General features: G+C 44.1%; 1 non-coding gene across 1 annotated transcript; it reads right to left on the bottom strand.

Moving 5' to 3' along the window:
* Positions 1-2,980: 2,980 nt before the first annotated feature.
* On the bottom strand, positions 2,981-3,062 carry Trnaf-gaa (transfer RNA phenylalanine (anticodon GAA)). Its single transcript is given in 2 exon segments — positions 2,981-3,015; positions 3,025-3,062. It is a non-coding gene; the product is annotated as a tRNA-Phe (tRNA).
* Positions 3,063-22,930: the final 19,868 nt, after the last annotated feature.

Raw genomic sequence — 22,930 nt, 5'->3', positions numbered from 1 at the left:
TACACGGTTTTATGCCTATGTAACCGTGCAGACAGGAGTGGAAGTGAGTGGCGAAGCACTCGGTGGGTCGCAGCGTGTGATCATAGGAAGATTGATGTACCACTTGAAACAGCCCCAGTTCAAACAAAAAGAATTGAACTTTGTAAGAACGGTCCAGAACATTTCCTGTTGCTGTGTGCTTGCGCCGCGTAGCCTATTTTAACATACAGTCCAATCTGTTAGTGCTATTTGCCAAAACTTCACTCCCTATTGGTCTGCAATCGGTTTCTTCTTTGGTATTTGTTATTGGCTCCGACAGACTTGAAAAGAATTGGTTATTTGTTGTTCGGTGTTGCATTCCTTCTGTCCGTTAAATTGCTCCTGTTATTGCGGCTCGGAATTAAATGTCACTTGGTCTAGGCCAAAACTGGACTTTTTTGGTTGAGTATCAGGATGTATGAGGAGAGTAGATTTGAGAGTTATATCTCATCTGAACTTGCTCAGTGAACGCGTCCGTTTTAAGATTTTTATTATTGTGAGAATTGTAACTTGCCCTAGTCTATGCTGTAGCTTTTGTTCAGTTCTGCTCGATTAGGCTTCCGTCATCAGCACTCTTTCTTGGAAGTTTCATCTTAGCTATGTTATGGTTGCAATAGATTTTGCAAGACTCGTTGTTGGTTTATTATTCCAAAGTTAATAGCTATTCTGGTTAAATATAAAGGCTATTCGGAAAGTAAGGAACGATCGGTCGCGAAACGGAAACCACAGTGAGAACCATAACTGTTTTATTTGCAACAGTTAGCTCCCCCCTCCAGATACTTCCCTTAGATACTCGCTACTTAGACTTGGACCTCTGTCGTAGAGTTGTACCAGCTTGAAAATATCCTCATCATATAAGGCATCCTCCTGCACTTTCCGACAATTTTCTACGATGGACTGCAGCTCGTTGTGTGCGCCAAGATGTTTTCTTCTCAGCCAGCGGTTCATTTCAGCAGAGATTAAAATCAGAGGGAGCCAAGTCCAGGCTGTATGGTGGGTGATCAAACACTTTCCGTCGAAAACGTTGCAGGAGCGTCTTCATTGTCCCTGCAGTGTGTTTTCGAGAACTGTCATGAACATGGAACTGTGTGACAGTTACATAACGTGGACTTGCACGAAATCAGGCGAAATCTCCTGGCAGGTACGCATACTTGATGGGAGACACTATTTTCTAGGCATCTTTATGCGCTCACTGTGTGCTCAGAACTGAGAAGAGTGACTTGACGCTATCTATGATCATATCAGAAACACTGTCCAACACAACTGTGGAACACTTCATCAAATTTTCACTGCGGTTTCCATTTCGCGACCGATCGTACCTTACTTTCCGAACAGCTCTCGTACAAGCATTAATGCTCTTATTTGCAGGATTTAAATTGTTTACTAATACTGTGAAAAATTAATTTAAATACATTTCTGGGCGCAGGCGATATAATTTGTAATCCTGTCAAATATTGAAAAAAAAAGTGTGAATCTTAGGGACTTAACTACTAAGGTCATCAGTCCCTAAGCGCACGCGCTACTTAACCTAAATTGTCCTAAGGACAAACACACACACCCATGCCCGAGGGAGGACTCGAACCTCCGCCGGGACCAGCCGCACAGTCCATGATTGCAACGCCTCAGACCGCTCGGCTAATCCCGCGCGGCGAAATTTTGAAGAGCCGCTCACTTTTGTCAATTGGTTATTGTGCTTTTGTTAAATGTATTCAATTTATATGTTTTAGAAGTACCAGTGACTGCGTTATTTGGCCAGCGTTCTGTGGTACGGCGAGTCCGGTACCAGAAACTGGTGCCAGGTTTGAGTCCTGCCCACATTCGATTGATTGTAAAAGGAAGCTATTTGGGCACCTGCTGGCATTTATAATTGTAATGTGTACTTTTATACAACCACTTGCCTCTTGTTACTTAATGAGAGCAGTGCTCATTTCAAAACGGCTCTGAGCACTATGGGACTTAACTTCTGAGGTCATCAGTCCCCTAGAACTTAGAACTACTTAAACCTAACTAATCTAAAGACATCACACACATCCCATGCCAGAGACAGGATTCAAATCTGCGACCGTAGCGGTCGCGCTGTTCCAGACTGTAGTGCTCAGAACCGCTCGGCCACACCGGCCGGCGTGCTCATTTGTTTTAATAAAATTTTTATTGTCCTAATGATGTTTATTTGACGGCCTAGCCCTACCATTACCGAAGCACCTAGCTCACTGGCAGTTTCTAAAATAAGCACTGCACAACGTGCTCATTTCTTATGAAAAATTTATCATAGCCTTATAGTTGATAGCTGCAGCACAATTAGACAAACAGGAACGAACGGAAATCATTGTGTGTGTGTGTGTGTGTGTGTGTGTGTGTGTGTGTGTGTGTGTGAATAAAGCTAGTATCATTACTGTTGGAGAACGTTTTATACGGCACTGAAATGTTAAACCACCAAGTAGGTCACCGTGAATGTGCAGGAAATGATATTACTGAGTTCGCAGTGTGAGGTCTCTTTAAAGGTGACGAGGTCCATACTGGCTTTTAAATTCACCGCCAGCATTCGCACAAAGGACAAAGCAATTACCGTTTAAAGCTTCATGTAGTCCAGCTAAATTAAAGAGCTGGAATTGCGTTGGCTTTGAACCTTACTAAGCTTCTAGTTTTGCATGCATTCCTGTAAAGCCGTATTTCTTAAACAAGTATGTACAACCAATTTTTTTTCTTTTGTCTAAGGTTTGATGTGTTTATTTTGCGTCAATCTCTTCAGTGCCTCCATCGCCAAATGCACACTGCCACCACACGTCATTGTGACCACTTAGTAATACACAAAGCAGCATCATTTTTCCCTACACACCGCAGCTATAAGAAAAAATGGTTCAAATGGCTCTGAGCGCTATGGGACTCAACTGCTGTGGTCATAAGTCCCCTAGAACATAGAACTACTTAAACCTAACTAACCTAAGGACATCACACACATCCATGCCCGAGGCAGGATTCGAACCTGCGACCGTAGTGGTCGTGCGGTTTCAGACTAGCGCCTTTAACCGCTCGGCCACTCCGGCCGGCGCACCTATAAGATTTAAAGTGATTTGCCCGATAGATCGCCACGGGAATTGCAGCCACGTTTCTTTCTGTGTGTGCACTTTGCACCAAGGTCCAAGGATGTATGACGAATATTCATCCAACCAACATGTGATTGCTTGCCGGCCGCGGTGGTCTCGCGGTTAAGGCGCTCAGTCCGGAACCGCGCGACTGCTACGGTCGCAGGTTCGAATCCTGCGTCGGGCATGGCTGTGTGTGATGTCCTTAGGTTAGTTAAGTTTAAGTAGTTCTGAGTTCTAGGGGGCTGATGACCACAGAAGTTAAGTCCCATAGTGCTCAGAGCCATTTGAACCATTTTTTTGTGATTGCTTGGGTTTTTTAATGACGCTGAGTTTCGGGTATATGGAGTGCCATTATTTTCAAGTCTTGGTCGCGCTACTACATCCGTTATACGACGTTAAAAGTCGTTGGGTAAGAGACATTGTCTAAGAACCGCCCTCCACTCTCCCTCACTTCCTCCGTACATCTCTCTCTCTCTCTCTCTCTCTCTCTCTCTCTCTCTCTCTCTGTGTGTGTGTGTGTGTGTGTGTGTGTGTGTGTGTCTAAACCGGAGCGATAATGTCAGCTGTGCTGTGATACGTGTATCACCCTGAAACGATTAATCACTAGTGAAAAGTGGTCGATAGTAGAGAATGCAAAGTAACAAGCTGTCTTTGGTGTAAATTTGGCTTGAGATACACTATGATCAAAAGTATCCAGACAGCCCCAAAAACACACGTTTTTCATATTAGGTGCATTGTTCTGCAACCTTCTGCCAGGTACTCCATATTAGCGACCTACGTTGTCATTAGACATCATGAGAGAGCAGAATGGAGCGCTCCGCGGAACTCACGGACTTCGAACGTGGTCATGTGATTGGGTGTCACTTGTGTCATACGTGTATGTAGGCGAGATTTCCACACTCCTAAACATCCCTAGGCCACTGTTTCCGATGAGATAATGAAATGGAAACTTGAAAGGTCACGTACAGCACAAAAGCTTACAGGCCGACCTCGTCTGTTGACTGACAGAGACCGCCCACAGTCGAAGAGGGTCGTAATGTGTAATAGGCAGACATCTATCCAGACCATCGCACAGGAATTTCATATTGCATCAGGATCCACTGCAAGTACTATGACAGTTGGGCGGGAGGTGAGAAAACTTGGATTTCATGGTCGAGCGGCTGCTAATAAGCCACACATCACGCCAGCAAATGCCTAACGACGCCTCGCCTGGTGTAAGAAGCTAAACATTGGATGAATGATCAATGTGGCGATCCGATGAAAAGGTGTGGGTATGGTGAATGCCCGGTGAACGTCATCTGCCAGCGTGTGTAGTGCCAACAGTGAAATTCGGAGGCGGTGGTGTTATGGTGTGGTTGTATTTTTCATGGAGGAGGCTTGCACCCCTGGATATTTTGCGTGGCACTATCATAGCACAAACACTGATGTTTTAAGCCCCTTCTTGCTTCCCACTGTTGAAGATCAATTCGAGGATGGCGGCTGCATCTTACAACAAGATCGATCACCTGTTCACAATGCGCAGCCTGTGGCGGAGTGGTTACTCGACAATAACATCCTGTAATGGCCTGTCCTACACAGAGTCCTGACCTGAATCCTATAGAACACCTCTGGGATGTTTTGTAACGCCGACTTCATGCCAGGCCTCACCGACCGACATCGGTACCTCTCCTCAGTGCAGCACTCCGTGAAGAATGGGCTGCCATTCCCCAAGAAACCATCCACCACCTGATTGACCGTATGCTTGCGAGAGTGGAAGCTATCACCAAGGTTAAGGTTTTCCAACACCATATTTAAATTCAGCATTACCGATGGAGGACACCACGAGCTTGTAAGTCATTTTCAGCAGGTGTCCAGATACTTTTGATCACATAGTGTAGCAGCAACTGTGATTTCGTCTTAGTTAAAAAAAGTCTTATTAACAAAAAGCAATTTTTCCCAGTAATTTATTTTTGATGAACAGTTCGTTTGACGAGAATTAATTGGGAAGTGACAAATTGTAACTGAAGTACAGTAATGGCCTACTTTGATTCAATGTAATCAAGCAATCAAGATAAGTATTTTGCCTGTTTAAGCACTCTGGAGGAGAATAATAACCGGTCAGTGGAGTTGAATTTTGATGTCGTAATACAAGAGCAGTTTTCAGTAATCGTGAGAAATTTTGAAATATAATTGGAAGGATGTGGTCTTCCATTAGTAGTTGTTGTTACAAGTTTTGTTTGCACTGGAACATTGAAATACCCTTATCATTCTGAGTGTAACGCGCTTAACAATTATTGTAGCAGATGATTCTATCATTTTTCCTGCACCCAAATTTTAATTAAATCTCAAGGATTTGTGAGTAATGAAAGTAGTCCAGCTTATTAATTCCCATGTTTGACCTTCGTATTATTGTGAGTACCAAACCATAATTATTTATGTTCTCGGTATGACAGAACACTACAAATAACATTTCCAAAGTGCATGTTGATGGTGAATGCTTAAAGGGAGTTACGCCTAGCAAGTTCTGAACTTTCATACATCCGCAATTAGTGACTGAGTTTTGATGATCAGATTGTTAACAGGGTCATTTGCGCCTACTCAGCAGGTCAAGTTTACTCGGTTATGTTTAAATGAACGTACTACTGTTTTAACCAGTGTGCTACAGAAGTGATACTTTTATTTGAATGAAATCAAGAGTTTAACTGTAGCTTGCTATTTCTTGTATGTGTTTATTCGTTTCTGTGCATAGAGCTGGTTATTGTAAGGTGAAATTAAAAATCAGATATTATACGGAGGCTATATATCTAAGACAATAAGGTCTTGACCAAAAGCAGCTGTTAGAAGTTGCTGAGAGAGATAGTGGCGGGACGTATACGGAAGTTCAATGTAAAAATGCTACAATTTTTCGTTACGCACTGTCTCCCATATATAATAATAGTCAGGTACAGAATGAGTTTGAATGAAATCAAATGAAAATGAATTGAAATACTGATAATGTTGAAAGGAATCGAAAAGTTATACTACTGGTCATTAAAATTGCTACACCAAGAATAAATGCAGATGATAAACGGGTATTCATTGGACAAATATATTGTACCAGAACTGACATGTGATTACATATTCACGCAGTTTGGGTGCATAGATCCTGAGAAATCAGTACCTGGAACAACCACCTCTGGCTGTAATAACGGCCTTGATACGCCTGGGCATTGAGTCAAGCAGAGCTTGGATGGCGTGTACAGGTACAGCTGCCCATGCAGCATCAACACGATACCACAGTTCATCAAGAGTTGTGATTGGCGTATTGTGACGAACCAGTTGCTCGGCCACCATTGATCCGACGTTTTCAATTGGTGAGAGATCTAAGGAATGTGATGGCCAGGGCAGGAGTCGAACATTTTCTGTATCCAGAAAGGCCCGTACAGGAACTGCAGCATGCGGTCGTGCATTATTCTGCTGAAATGTAGGGTTTCGCAGGGATCGAATGAAGGGTAGAGCCACGGGTCGTAACACATCTGAAATGTAACGTCCACTGTTCAAAGGGCCGTCAATGCAAACAAGAGGTGACCGAGACGTGTAACCAATGACACCCCGTACCATCACGCCGGGTGATAGCCAGTATGGCGATGACGAACACACGCTTCCAATGTGCGTTCACCGCGGTATTGCCAAACACGGATGCGACCGTCATCATGCTGTAAACAGAACCTGGATTCATCCGAAAAAATGACGTTTTGCCATTCGTGCTCCCAGGTTCGTCGTTGAGTACACCATCGCAGGCGCTCCTGTCTGTGACGCAGCGTCAAGGGTAACCCCAGCCATGGTCTACGAGCTGATAGTCCATGCTGCTGCAAACGTCGTCGAACTGTTCGTGCAGATGGTTGTTGTCTTTCAAACGTCCCCACTCAGGAATCGAGACGTGGCTGCACGATAGTTACGGCCGTGCGGATAAGATGCCTGTCATCTCGACTGATAGTAATGCGAGGCCGTTGGGATCCAGCACGGCGTTCCGTATTACCCTCCTGAACCCACCGATTCCATATTCTGCTAACAGTCATTGGATCTCGCCCAACGCGAGCAGCAATGTCGCGATACGATAAACCGCAATCGCGATAGGCTACAATCCTTTATCAAAGTCGGAAACGTGATGGTACGCTTTTCTCCTCCTTACACGAGGCATCACAACAACGTTTCACCAGGAAACGCCGGTCAACTGCTGTTTGTGTACGAGAAATCGGTTGGAAACTTGCCTCATGTCAGCACGTTGTAGGTGTCGCCACCGGCGCCAGCCGTGTGTAAATGCTCTGAAAAGCTAATCGTTTGCATATCACAGCATCTTCTTCCTGGTGGTTAAATTTCGCGTCTGTAGCAGGTCATCTTCGTGGTGTAGCAATTTTAATCGCCCGTAGTGCACATACCATTTCCTATGCAAACCAATATATACCGGTCTATCACTTCTTTCCCGTAGATCACAAACGAAAAGTCAGTATAAAGACACTCTAAATAATTTGTACGCTGATTGGTTTGTGGAGATGCTTCGTATAAATGAAACACATTAGATGCAAAATGCACGCAAAGTTTCTGCGGTGAACAAAGCGAAAGAGAGTAGTAACTTTGGAAACATCATACTTCCGTCGGCTTGGCCAGCTATCCGAACAAAGTGTCTTGTTTTTACTTTTACATATTAGCGACGTCTTTGAGTGAGGCCAAGACCGTCGTAATTCTATAAGAAATCTAGTCAGAACCGACACCAAGTCCGAGTTCACAGCGTAGTTCGTCAACAGAATGTTAGCCGGGGTGTACCCTGTAAGCACGTACAGACGAATACTAGAGTGATTCCTTATCGCTGCAGAGGTGGCTTTATCCTACTCCGGAGACCGCAGGATCACGCCACATGACATGACATGGCGGAGCAGGACATGTCTCCGACCTGTTGCAGTACACTTGTTGCCTGACGTGAATAAACTATCTGACCAAAAGTACAGTATCTGGACAGTTATTTGTAGATATTAATATGGAACGTGCCTGGCCTTTGCTTTTATGACTGCTTCAACTCTCTGAGAACACTTTCAGTGAGCTGTCTGAATATCAGTGGAGGAATGGCAGCATATTCTTCCTCAATAATCAGGAGGAGGTACATTTTATATTTACGTTTATATAGATACTCCGCAAGCCACCTTACGGTGCGTGGCGGAGGATAGCCTGTACCACTACTTGTCATTTCTTTTTCTGCTCCACTCGTAAACAGAGCGAGGGAAAAACCGATTGTCTGTATGCCTCCGTGTGAGTCCTAATTTCTAGTATCTTATCTTCATATTCCTTACGCACGATGTATGTTGGCGCCAGTAGAATCGTTCGCAGTCAGATTCAAATGCCGGTTCTCCAAATTTTCTCAATAGTGTTTCTCGTAAAGAACGTCGCCTTTCCTCCAGGGATTCCTATTAGAATCTTCGTAACACGTGTTGTTCGAACCTACTGGCAACAAATCTAGCAGCCGGCCTCTGTATTGCTTCGACGTCTTCCTTCAGTTCGACATGGTACGGATGGATTACAAACACTACAGCAGTACTCAAGAACAGGTCGTGCTATACGCGGTCTCCTTTACAGACGAACCATTCTTTTCTAAAATTCTGCCGATAAACCGAGGCCGACCATTCATCTTCGCTACCACCTTCTCACATGTCCGTTCCGTTTCATATCACTTTGCAGCGTTATGCCCACATTGTTTAAACGACTGTGTCAAGATGTACATTATTAATACTGTAACCGAAGATTACAGGTGTGGTCGTCCTACTCATGTCCATTAAAATACATTTTTTTCCACATTTAGGGCTAGCTGCAGTTCATTGCAACAACTGGAAATTTTGTCTAACTCATCTTCTATCTTCCTACAGTCACTCAACTTCGACACCATTATGGCATCATCAGCAAACAACTGCAGATTGCTACCCACACTGTCGCCAAATCCTTTATGTATTCAGAGAACAACAGCTGTCCAATCACACTTCCATGGGGCATTGCTGACGATACCCTTGTCTGTGATGAACCATCGCCATCGAACCACACACGTATCGTGGCCTTATTCCATATGCTCGTACCTTCGTTAACATCCTGCAATGGGGCACCGTGTCATATGCTTTCCGAAAATCTAGAAACATGGAATCTGCCTGTTGTCCTTTGACCATAGTTATTAGTATGACATGTGAGAAGAGGGCAAAGCTGAGTTTTGCAACGGTCGCAGGTTCGAATCCTGCCTCGGGCATGGATGTGTGTGATGTGCTTAGGTTAGTTAGGTTTAAGTAGTTCTAAGTTCTAGGGGACTGATGACCACAGCTGTTAAGTCCCACAGTGCCCAGAGCCATTTTTGAGTTTTGCAAGAGCGATACTTTCTAAAACTCTGCTGATTCGCGCACATAAGCTTCTCAGTCTGAAGAAAGTTTATTACATTCGAAGTGAGAATATGCTGAAGGATTCTGCAGCAAATAGAAGTTGGTGATATTGGTCTGTAATTTTGCGGGTCCGTTCTTTTAATTTCTTATATAGTGCAGCCACCTGCGCTTGTCTCCAGTAGCTTGGGACGTAGTGCTGTGCCAGAGATTCTCGATAAATGCAAGCTGTTGATGGTGGTTGCTGGGGTCTGGAGCGAAGTCGTCGTTCTGACTTACCCAGAATGTGTACCGTCGGGTTCAGGTCTAGAGCTAAGCAGTTCACTTCAGGAATATTATTGTCCCCAAACCACGCCAAACAGGATGTTTTGTCATGCTGATTTAATCACTTATCGTTTCCGAACCGTTCCTCCACTGTAAGCAACATACAGTGCTGTAAAAAGTCCGCAGCTCGTGGTCATGCGGTAGCGTTCTCGCTTCCCGCGCCCGGGTTCCCGGGTTCGATTCCCGGCGGGGTCAGGGATTTTCTCTGCCTCGTGATGACTGGGTGTTGTGTGATGTCCTTAGGTTAGTTAGGTTTAAGTAGTTCTAAGTTATAGGGGACTGATGACCATGAATGTTGAGTCCCATAGGGCTCAGAGCCATTCAGTGCTGTAAAAAGGGTTCGTATCCTTCCACATTTTCATAACCGCAACAAGGGGACCACGCACTAACCACCTCCTTCGTACATCACTTTTGACACTACACAATATGGCAGGTAACATTCTATAGCTATTCACCAATACCGAACGCTTCCATCGGACTGTCACAAGGTATAGCGTCCATCGGACTCTCACAACGTATAGCGTGATTTATTACTGCAAATCACTCGTTTACAGTCATCCAATGTCCGCTAGCGTAGCCCTTTACACCACCTCAAGAGTCGCTTAGCACTGACCACAGAAGTACATGGCTTAGGAGCTGCCCCACCATTGCACCCTTTTCTTTTTAATTACCTGCGCACAGAGAGCTAGATGGGTTGCTGGTGGTATTTTGGAACTCATGAGTCATTCCTTTCGATGTTTTCACGTGATATTTTACAATCCCCTCTCGCAACGTTCGACGCTTCCTGTCCTTCAGTATACTGGGTCTTGCATTAGCTCTGGCTGGTTCTTCGAGTTTCCACTTCACACTCACATGACCACAGTCAACATGAGCAGCTTTGGAAGGTTTAAAATGTTCCTCGTGGTTGTGTTATGCGGATAATACCCAGCGACTAATCAACGATGGAAGTCAATGAGACTTCCTCACTGACCAATTCAGTTGTTACTGCCTCTCTGCTGATATTACAATATTCCCCGCCTCCTTTTGTATGTCGGATCCGCCCCTCGTGACGTCTAGTGGTTACTTTTTCATTAAGTAGGGCTGTACAAGAATAACATACAGAAGATCATCATCATCATCATCATCATTTAAGACTGATTATGCCTTTCAGCGTTCAGTCTGGAGCATAGCCCCCCTTATAAAATTCCTCCATGATCCCCTATTCACTGCTAACATTGGTGCCTCTTCTGATGTTAAGCCTATTACTTCAAAATCATTCTTAACCGAATCCAGGTACCTTCTCCTTGGTCTGCCCCGACTCCTCCTACCCTCTACAGCTGAAACCATGAGTCTCTTGGGTAACCTTGCTTCTCCCATGCGCGTAACATGACCCCACCATCTAAGCCTGTTCGCTCTGACTGCTACATCTATAGAGTTCATTCCCAGTTTTTCTTTGATTTCCTCATTGTGGACACCCTCCTGCCATTGTTCCCATCTACTAGTAACTGCAATCATCCTAGCTACTTTCATATCCGTAACCTCAACCTTGTTGATAAGGTAACCTGAATCCACCCAGCTTTCGCTCCCATACAACAAAGTTGGTCGAAAGATTGAACGGTGCACAGATAACTTAGTCTTGGTACTGACTTCCTTCTTGCAGAAGAGAGTAGATCGTAGCTGAGCGCTCACTGCATTAGCTTTGCTACACCTCGCTTCCAGTTCTTTCACTATGTTGCCATCCTGTGAGAATATGCATCCTAAGTACTTGAAACCGTCCACCTGTTCTAACTTTGTTCCTCCTATTTGACACTCAACCAGTTTATATTTCTTTCCCACTGACATTACTTTCGTTTTGGAGATGCTAATCTTCGTACCATAGTCCTTACATTTCTGATCTAGCTCTGAAATATTGCTTTGCAAACTTTCAATCGAATCTGCCATCTCAACTAAGTCATCCGCATATCCAAGACGGCTTATTTTGTGTTCACATATCTTAATCTCACCCAGCCAGTCTATTGTTTTCAACATATGATCCATAAACAATATGAACAACAGTGGAGACAGGTTGCAACCTTGTCTTACCCCTGAAACTACTCTGAACCATGTACTCAATTTACCGTCAACTCTAACTGCTGCCTGACTATCCATGTAAAGACCTTTAATTGCTTGCAAAAGTTTGCCTCCTATTCCATAATCTCGTAGAACAGACAATAACTTCCTCCTAGGAACCCGCTCATATGCCTTTTCTAGATCTATAAAGCATAGATACAATTCCCTGTTGCACTCATAACACTTCTCCATTATTTGCCGTAAGCTAAAGATCTGGTCCTGACAACCTCTAAGAGGCATATACAGAAGAATGGAAAAAAATATTGAGGTGTTAGATGACGATCACTTTCGCTTTAGGAAAGGTAAAGGCAACAGAGGCTGACGTTGCGGGTGATAATGGAAGCAAGACTAAAGAAAAATCAAGGTACATTAAAAGGATTTGTCGACCTGAAAAAAGCGTTCCAAAATGTAAATTGGTCCAGGATGTTCAAAAATCTGAGAAAAATAGGGCTAACCTATAGGAGGAGACGGGTAATATACAATATGTACAAGAGCCAAGAGGAAATAATAAGAGTGGACGTCCAAGAACGAAAATTTCGGATTAAAAAAGGTGTAAAGCAAGGATGTAGTCTTTCGCCCACACTGTTCAATCTGTACATCGAAGGAGTAACGTTGGAAATAAAAGAAAGGTTCAGGAGTGGAATTAAAATACAAGATGAAAGAATATCAACGACACGATTCGCTGATGACATTGCTATCCTCAGAGAAAGAGAAGAAGAATTAAAACATCTGATGTATGGAATGAACAGTCTAGTGACGTGAGTACAGAATATACATTGAGAGTAAATCGAAGAAAGACGAAAGTAATGAGAAGTAGCAAAATGAGAAACTGAGACACTTGACATCAGGACTGATAGTCATGAAGTACGTGAAGTTAAGGAATTCTACTATCTAGGCAGAAAAATAACCAATGACGGACGGAGCGAGGAGGATATCAACAGCAGACTAGCACTGGTAAAAATGGCGTTCCTGGCCAAGAGAAGTATTCTAGTATCAAACATAGGTCTTAATTTGAGGAAGACGTTTCTGACTTTGTATGTTTGGAGCACAGCATCCTACGGTAGTGAAACATGGACTGTGAGAAAACCGGAAGAGAAGAGAATCGAATCATTTGCGATGTGGTGCTACAGACAAATGTTGAAAATTAGATGGACTGATAAGGAATGAGGAGGTTCTGCGCAAAATCGGAGGGTGAAGGAATATAAGTAAACACTGATAAGGAGAAGGGACAGGATGATACGACATCTGTTAAGACATCAGGGACTTACTTCCGTGGTACTAGAGGGAGCTGTAGAGGGCAAAAGCTGTAGAGGAACTCGCTTTATTTGTTCATGAGACCCAGAAAATATTAGATACAGGCACCCAGGTAGATGCTATTTTTCTTGACTTCCGGAAGGCGTTCGATACAGTTCCGCACTGTCGCCTGATAAACAAAGTAAGAGCCTACGGAATATCAGACCAGCTGTGTGGCTGGATTGAAGAGTTTGTAGCAAACAGAACACAGCATGTTGTTATCAATGGAGAGACGTCTACAGACGTTAAAGCAACCTCTGGCGTGCCACAGGGGAGTGTTATGGGACCATTGCTTTTCACAATATATATAAATGACCTAGTAGATAGTGTCGGAAGTCCCATGCGGCTTTTCGCGGATGATGCTGTAGTATACAGAGAAGTTGCAGCATTAGAAAATTGTAGCGAAATGCAGGAAGATCTGCAGCGGATAGGCACTTGGTGCAGGGAGTGGCAACTGACCCTTAACATAGACAAATGTAATGTATTGCGAATACATAGAAAGAAGGATCCTTTACTGTATGATTATATGATAGCGGAACAAACACTGGTAGCAGTTACTTCTGTAAAATATCTGGGAGTATGCGTGCGGAACGATTTGAAGTGGAATGATCATATAAAATTAATTGTTGGTAAGGCGGGTACCAGGTTGAGATTCATTGGGAGAGTGCTTAGAAAATGTAGTCCATCAACAAAGGAGGTGACTTACAAAACACTCGTTCGACCTATACTTGAGTATTGCTCATCAGTGTGGGATCCGTACCAGATCGGTCTGACGGAGGAGATAGAGAAGATCCAAAGAAGAGCGGCGCGTTTCGTCACAGGGTTATTTGGTAACCGTGATAGCGTTACGGAGATGTTTAATAAACTCAAGTGGCAGACTCTGCTAGAGAGGCGCACTGCATCGCGGTGTAGCTTGCTCGCCAGGTTTCGAGAGGGTGCGTTTCTGGATGAGGTATCGAATATATTGCTTCCCCCTACTTATACCTCCCGAGGAGATCACGAATGTAAAATTAGAGAGATTAGAGCGCGCACGGAGGCTTTCAGACAGTCGTTCTTCCCGCGAACCATACGCGACTGGAACAGGAAAGGGAGGTAATGACAGTGGCACGTAAAGTGCCCTCCGCCACACACCGTTGGGTGGCTTGCGGAGTATAAATGTAGATGTAGATGTAGATGTAGGAAGACAGATGGAATACATCCAGCAAATAATTGTGGACGTAGGTTGCAAGTGCTACTATGAGATGAAGAGGCTGGCACGGGAGAAGACTGAAGATCCAAGAAAAGAAGGTTTCCGAATACTTCTAAGCCGTTAATGTATATGGCGGATTGTGGGAGCGAGTGCACACTCTCACCCTTAAGTCGACGGCTGCACCTTGATAATTTTTACAATGTAAATTACGTGTACATTCTGAAGGCAATATATCCAAACACATCAAAAACTCACCCCGTAGAATATAGCAACATTCCACAGACCATAAACCTGCCTCCATCGTGTATGTTCTCGCACTAATGCTTGCAAAATATTTCCTCCTTTGACCTTTATACCTCCAGCATGCCTAAATCAATCCGGTTCATGTGCCATAATATGTTACTCGAGACTACACGCCGCCGGACCGTAACAGCCCACTTCTGATATTGCACAATAAAGACAGTTTTGGACCGATGCTTCGCCACTGCCACTGGTACAGGGGACTCCAGTACGCTTCAGACCTTCGTATGCAGAAAGTTTTACATAACTGTTCGGTTACTTACAAGTCGCTTTATTTCGGACAGTGAGTATCTCTGTTGTGACATGCTGGATAACCTCTGTTCGCTGCAGTGCTCGGATTTTGCCATCGACATCAATAACATGAGGAGACCCCATAACTTCTTGTTTGCCATGGTTTCATTGATACTTTCTTACTATAGCGTTTCAGAAACCCTCCGTCCCACACCCGCCCTTTACTAAAGTTTGTAAACTGATTTCTCTAGTAGCGATAACCATGAACTGAAGACGAACAGACGCGAAGAATTCCCCAGGTACATGCACTAGTTGGTGGACATCACTTGACATACATAAGAGATTTCCACCATACGTGTCACACCTAGAAGGTACCCATAAAAATATTATCATTTTAACCAGGCGTTTTTAGCTTTGACCCGCTTAAAAGCGTGCAAAAAGAACACGTCATGCTAGACATCAATACTGCACGACATGTTTCGTGAATATAACCCTTATTATTGGATAGGTCGGATGAACAATGGATGGACAGCATGCGCGTTATGTAGTCTGCTCTCGATGAACGCTCACATATGCCCAGCAATACGGACTTAAAACTATTAACAATAATGGAATTCCTTCATGTTGTCTATCTGTTTCAGAAACTACAAAGTTACATAACATACATTTTAATTATCTCTTGTCTCCAGATTCTAAGAGCTTCCCAAACATCAGCCCATAAACCGCAAATAACAAAAAAGTAAAATTTACAACATGTGTTGATTATTCTACACTTTCCACGACATTTTGGTCATGTGGTCTCACGAGACGAACACCATTTTTATGAATTTTTGCAATAACTATGTATGATTTTACATGAATATTGCTTTCGCTTTGTTATTTGATATTTCTGCCTAAATATTAGGAATTTGTTTACTGATAATAACACGACGAGCACATTTCCTAGACTTCAACCCATAACATTTTCACACATTCATTGTCATAGCACGAGCCTGTTAACGAACGAATTCTGATGGCGAATGCTGTGGCTCGTAACACTTTATGCGTACTTCGCCACACATTTCTGACTTTGTGCAACACTCAGTATGAGGACTGGCGGGAAGAGAATGCCACTACGTTAATCATTTTTTACCATGTAGCTACTGTTCTCCCTTACGTTCACAGTCTGTACTATACAGGCTTCTTTATTCAAATGTATTACAATTTCGCACCCGCCCCTCAGCCTTTGCTACTTCTCACAATATGAGGATCCCACTCGTGGAGTTGACTTCTGAGTTTGATTAACGAAAATGGGAGAGAGAAGACTTGTGGATTTCAAAGATTGTTCGTTGGTTGACCTGTAGTCAAAACTTGTATCTCTGCTTGCTACGTAGTTTTCAGCTTCTCCGCTCTGCCAGAAGAACCGGTGAATGCAACGCGAGCCGGCCGGGCATGCCGAGCGGTTCTAGGCGCTACAGTCTGGAACCGCGCGACCGCTACGGTCGCAGGTTCGAATCCTGCCACGGGCACGGATGTGTGTGATGTCCTTAGGTTAGTTAGGTTTAAGTAGTTCTAAGTTCTAGGGGACTGATGACCTCAGAAGTTAAGTCTCATAGCGCTCAGAGCCATTTGAACCATTTTGAATGCAACGCGATATCTCAGGGCGCGATCTATAATCACCAAACTGCTTCGACGCCTTACAGTTGACGACGAAGGCAACTTCAGCTATTTCCGACCGAATAGTTCTTCTTGTTACCCAATCACTACTGGAAGCACTCAGCATCAAAAAGAAACACCATGTCTAGCTGGGAACACTGTTTTCGAGACTCTGCCCGCACTGTGTACAACAACTGCAAGTGTTAGCCTTGCAACATTTCAGGTGTGTGTGTGTGTGTGTGTGTGTGTGTGTGTGTGTGTGTGTGGAGCTTATGAGCTCTCAAAGGCGAGGTCAGTGCCCTTACACTCATTAAAACCAACGAATGTGGACATTACCTCATACCCTCGTATTGACCACGCAATCACCCTATCTCACATGCGCTAAAACAACAAAGAAAGAGTAAAAGCAGCTACATCTGGGATTAAAACACAAATAAAACTATAAAGGAGCTAAAAGAAAGGCACAGGGAAATGTAACTGGCTCACCACTTACAAAAAACATGGGTGATCCAGTCACCCTGTTAACACATAAAACCACATCCCTCGGGAAAAACATTGGAACAATTCACAAAATTTCAAATTTGAACTGAAACATTCCAGGAAAGTTCTCTATTTGCAACTGTCTAGACTGGGACCATTTGTGATTGTGCATGGTAAATACTGCATTTCTCAGAGTTTTTTTTACTCAAACTAAATGTCGTGTCTGTAATCGTTAGTGTATAATTCATCGCAAATCTTAAAAACTCTCACTTCTTTTAGTCCATAGATTTCAGTGGCTGAAGAATTAATATATCGAATGTACAACGATTCGCAACCAAAATGAAAAGGATAACATCTGAAAACCGTGCGTACCGATGCCCTGTCCATCAAGATGTCGAGACCGATCCCGTCCCTTGCAACAGTTAAGTTAATGACCTTCTATAAGTAAGAAAATTTGTAGTTGTTTCTTGGTAAGTTGTAGTATATTCTCGTTATTTAGTTAAATCCATCATGATTATCGTCTTCTTGGGGTTCCATTTCTCAGTCGGTAAAAACGGAACTGTTATAGGATCACTTTGTTGTCCATCTCTTGTTTGTGTCTGTCTCTCTGTCTGTCCAACCCTTAAAACCTCTTTTAATTATGAATACGTAACGCATTAAGTTGAAATTTTTCTCGCATACTAAAGTCCATGGTCTCCTGCTTGGGCGAAAAATTGAAGTTTCTAAGTCAAAAGATATGATCATTTATGTTACATATTTTGAAACCATGCCAGTATCGATATCGATAGCAGGCAAAAATGATCCAAATTTCGATTTCCGGTATGTGTAAACTGTCTATATACATAATGAGAGGATGTGTCAGATGAGAATCAGTTTCGCTTTATGAAAGGTAAAGGCAACACAGAAGCAAATCTGACGTTGCTGTTGATAGTGGAAGCAAGACTAAAAAAAAAATCAAGATACATTCATAGGATTTGTCGACCAAGAAAAAGCGTTCGGCAAAGTAAAATGGTGCAAGACGTTCGAAATTCTGAGGAAAATAGGGGTAAGATATAAGGAGAGACGGGTAATAAACAATATGTACAAGAGCCAAGAGGGAGTAATAAAAGTGGACGACCAAGAACGAAATTCTCGGATTAAAAAGGGTGTAAGACAGGAATGTTGTCTTTCGTCCACACTGTTCAATCTGTACACTTAAGGAGCATTGATGAAAGTAAAATAAAGGTTCAGGAGTGGAATTCAAATTCAAGGTGAGACGATATCAACGACACGAGTCGCTGATGTCACTGCTATCCTGAGTGAATGTGAAGAATTACATGATCTGCTCAATTGAATGGACAGTTTAATGAGTACAGAATATAGACTGAGAGTAAATCGAAGAAAGACGAAAGTAATGAGAAGTAGTAGAAATGAGAACATCCAGAAACTTAACATCACAACTGATAGTCATGAAGTACGTGAATCTAAGGAATTCTATTACCTAGGCAGCAAAATAACCAATGACGGACGGAGCAAGGAGGACATCAAAGGCAGATTAACAGTGGTATAAATGGCATTCCTGGACAAGAGAAGTCTTGTAGTATCAAACATAGGCCTTAATTTGAGGAAAACGTTTCTGAGCGTGTACGTTTGGAACACAGCAATGTACGGTAGTGAAATATGGACTGTGGGAAAACCGGAACAGAAGGGAATCGAAGCATTTGCGATATGGTGCTGCAGACGAATGTTGAAAACTAGATGGACAGATAAGGTAAGGAACGAGGAGGTTCTGCATAGATTCGGAAAGGAAAGGAATATGGGTAAAGACTGGTAGGAGATGGGACCTGATGATAGGACGTATGTTAAGACATCTGGTAATGACTTCCATGGTACTAGAGGGAGCTGTGAAGGGCAAAAACTGTAGAGGAATCAGAGATAGGAATACATCCGGGTCTTTCAGTATGATGGGTGCTGTGTTCAGTGGTCTAGAATTACGAATTTGGAGACCGTATGGTCACTGGATCGAATCCTGGTCAGTCACCGGAATTTTTCGGTCTGTCTTTACACTAGCGTTCGCTTCTAAATGATGTGAATATATTCCTGGAACGAAACGTAGTTCGGATTGCACTTTAGGCTGTAGGTTTCTTCTCTCCGGATGGACAACTGTTGAAAAATACCTCCAGCCGGATTAAAGCTGTGTTCCAGACCGAGACTCGAACTCGAGACCTTTGCATTTCTTGGGGAGGTGTTCCACCATCCGAACTACCCAAGCAGGACCCACGACCCGTCCTCACAACTTTAATTTCGCCAGTACCTCGTCTCCTACCTTCCAAACTTCACAGAAGCTCTCCTGCAGACCTTGCAGAACTACCTCTCCTGCAGGAAAGAATATTTTGGAGACATGGCTTAATCTGCCAGAAAGTTTCAAATCAGCGCACGCTCCTCTGCAGAGGGAAATTTCATTCAGGAAACATTCCGCAGGTTGTGGCTAAGGCATGTCTCCTCAGTATCCTTTCTTCCAGGAGTGCTAGTTCTGCAAGATCCGCAAACCTCTGCGAAGTTTGGAATGTAGCAGACGAGGTACTGGCGGATTTAAAGCTGTGAGGACGGCTTATGAGTCTTGCTTGGGTAGCTCAAATGTTAGAGCACTTGCCCGCGAAATGCAAAGGTCCTTAGTTCGAGTCTCGGTCCGGAACACAGTTTAACCTCCCAGGAAGTTTCATATCAGTGCACACTCCGCTGCAGAGTGAAAATTTCAGTCTGCAGTGTAAAGAACTTTCAAAGATGCTGTTGAACATCCTCTTTAGGAACTTCCAGCCAATAATGCCATAATAAATTATTTTCATTAGCATGAAGATGTGTGTTTTTTTTTATTTTATGGGAAATTTATGGTATGTCCACTTCATAACGAGCCACTTTTAATGCAAGAGGTGATGTCAAGCCTCTGTATTTTGTCTTCTCAGTTTTTCACTTAACGCAGTTCATGTTAAAATGATTAAACACATCAGTGTGTAAATGCAAGGATACTGGGAGCACCGACTGAAAATAATGTGAGTGTGTAATATTAAAAAGAAGGGATCGGCTATGTGCGAGTAGGACCAACGCTCTGAAAATTCTATACGAACCTACTTACTTATAAATATATATTAATTATAATTTCGTGTGGCTCAATGGTTTGGTATAAGTCTTTTCTACTGGACGCTTCAGCGGCTTGCGCGTCCGTAACATACCCCAGTTACCCAACTGGGGAAACTGAAAAATTTGTGATCCAAACGAGATTCAATCCCGTTACTTCTCAATTTTCAGGCACGGGCTCTACCAATGTTTTTAATTTTGGATATGAACTCAGGATCTCCTGTGTATTTTTTTTTTCGCTAGCAATTTTTTTTTTTTTTTTTTTGTTGGTGTACCTATGGCCTTATACGACTAAATTTAATCTCTCTCTCCCTCTCTCTCTCTCTCTCCCTCCCTCTGCCTCTTTCTCGTTCACACACACACACACACACACACACACACACACACACACACACACACACACAAATAAGTAAGAATAAAAATGAAAAATATAAAGGTCAAACGTATCGCTGTTTGGCATCGATATTTTTACCTTACCATAAAAAATGAACTATCCATCTTCTCCCAAGGCCACAGGCTCCATGGGTCTACAATTTTTATCTTTATTTGTTATTTTTACTTCACGATTAGAATTAGCAACTGTGTACAAATGAAAATTCTATCAAAGAGAATGTTACCAAAAATGTGATTCAAACCATAAGCTAAAATATCTTTGCATATTAAGAGTGCTACTTGAGGAGAAAGAACCTTTCTTCAAGAAATGGTGCAACTGGAGTTTTCTTCTCCACTGCAATTGGCGTTTTTGTCTCCAACAACGCCGTCTAAAATATCAACAGACTCATTTTGCATCGCTAAAGCCTCAGTGAATCGAGCTTTCAGTGAATCAGCCAATCTCACACCCTGTGATTCAGATCATTCTTTCTTCGGTGTGATACTGCGCGGCACTCCCCAACTAGAGGGCGGGAGTTACGAAAACACTGTGTAAATAATTTGCAAGGCGCGTACGGTATCTCGGTGTGCGGTCAAGAGCGTTGTGAGCGTTTTCAGGTACCACCAGTAATCAAGCTCCACTTTCTCCCGTTCGCCGAAGATGTTATGGAGGGTTACTCCCTTGAACCATGTAAGCGCATTATATTTTTCGCGGGGAAAATAATAGTCATCCGGACACAGGTGGGTCCGAAGTTCAATCACATCAGGTGTGACACAGAGATAACAAGCTAAGATCTTGTGTGTAAATCACCAAACGCCTGAAAACGACACGTCAAGCTATGTTCATCGGTGTCCAGGAGATGACAGTTTGGGTAAAGTGGGCAGCCCGTCAATGCGATAGCGTGGAGCCGGTGTCTCGTTGTATACACTCCTGGAAATTGAATTCTTTGCCCTCGCTCAAAGTCCGTCAACTGCACATACGGTTCACGTCCACGCTGTCGCGGCATGCTACCAGTGTTAAAGACTGCGATGGAGCTCCGTACGCAACGGCAAGTTCAATCACATCAGGTGTGACACAGAGATAACAAGCTAAGATCTTGTGTGTAAATCACCAAACGCCTGAAAACGACACGTCAAGCTATGTTCATCGGTGTCCAGGAGATGACAGTTTGGGTAAAGTGGGCAGCCCGTCAATGCGATAGCGTGGAGCCGGTGTCTCGTTGTATACACTCCTGGAAATTGAATTCTTTGTCCCAGGAAGGGGAAACTTTATTGACACATTCCTGGGGTCAGATACATCACATGATCACACTGACAGAACCACAGGCACATAGACACAGGCAACAGAGCATGCACAATGTCGGCACTAGTACAGTGTATATCCACCTTTCGCAGCAATGCAGGCTGCTATTCTCCCATGGAGACGATCGTAGAGATGCTGGATGTAGTCCTGTGGAACGGCTTGCCATGCCATTTCCACCTGGCGCCTCAGTTGGACCAGCGTTCGTGCTGGACGTGCAGACCACGTGAGACGACGCTTCATCCAGTCCCAAACATGCTCAATGGGGGACAGATCCGGAGATCTTGCTGGCCAGGGTAGTTGACTTACACCTTCTAGAGCACGTTGGGTGGCACGGGATACATGCGGACGTGCATTGTCCTGTTGGAACAGCAAGTTCCCTTGCCGGTCTAGGAATGGTAGAACGATGGGTTCGATGACGGTTTGGATGTACCGTGCACTATTCAGTGTCCCCTCGACGATCACCAGTGGTGTACGGCCAGTGTAGGAGATCGCTCCCCACACCATGATGCCGGGTGTTGGCCCTGTGTGCCTCGGTCGTATGCAGTCCTGATTGTGGCGCTCACCTGCACGGCGCCAAACACGCATACGACCATCATTGGCACCAAGGCAGAAGTGACTCTCATCGCTGAAGACGACACGTCTCCATTCGTCCCTCCATTCACGCCTGTCGCGACACCACTGGAGGCGGGCTGCACGATGTTGGGGCGTGAGCGGAAGACGGCCTAACGGTGTGCGGGACCGTAGCCCAGCTTCATGGAGACGGTTGCGAATGGTCCTCGCCGATACCCCAGGAGCAACAGTGTCCCTAATCTGCTGGGAAGTGGCGGTGCGGTCCCCTACGGCACTGCGTAGGATCCTACGGTCTTGGCGTGCATCCGTGCGTCGCTGCGGTCCGGTCCCAGGTCGACGGGTACGTGCACCTTCCGCCGACCACTGGCGACAACATCGATGTACTGTGGAGACCTCGCGCCCCACGTGTTGAGCAATTCGGCGGTACGTCCACCCGGCCTCCCGCATGCCCACTATACGCCCTCGCTCAAAGTCCGTCAACTGCACATACGGTTCACGTCCACGCTGTCGCGGCATGCTACCAGTGTTAAAGACTGCGATGGAGCTCCGTACGCAACGGCAAACT

The sequence above is a fragment of the Schistocerca serialis genome, chromosome 4 (genome assembly GCF_023864345.2).
Source record: "Schistocerca serialis cubense isolate TAMUIC-IGC-003099 chromosome 4, iqSchSeri2.2, whole genome shotgun sequence".
Classification (NCBI taxonomy): domain Eukaryota; kingdom Metazoa; phylum Arthropoda; class Insecta; order Orthoptera; family Acrididae; genus Schistocerca; species Schistocerca serialis.
Note: the sequence above shows the minus strand (reverse complement) of the source record. Positions and strands in the feature narration are given on the sequence as shown.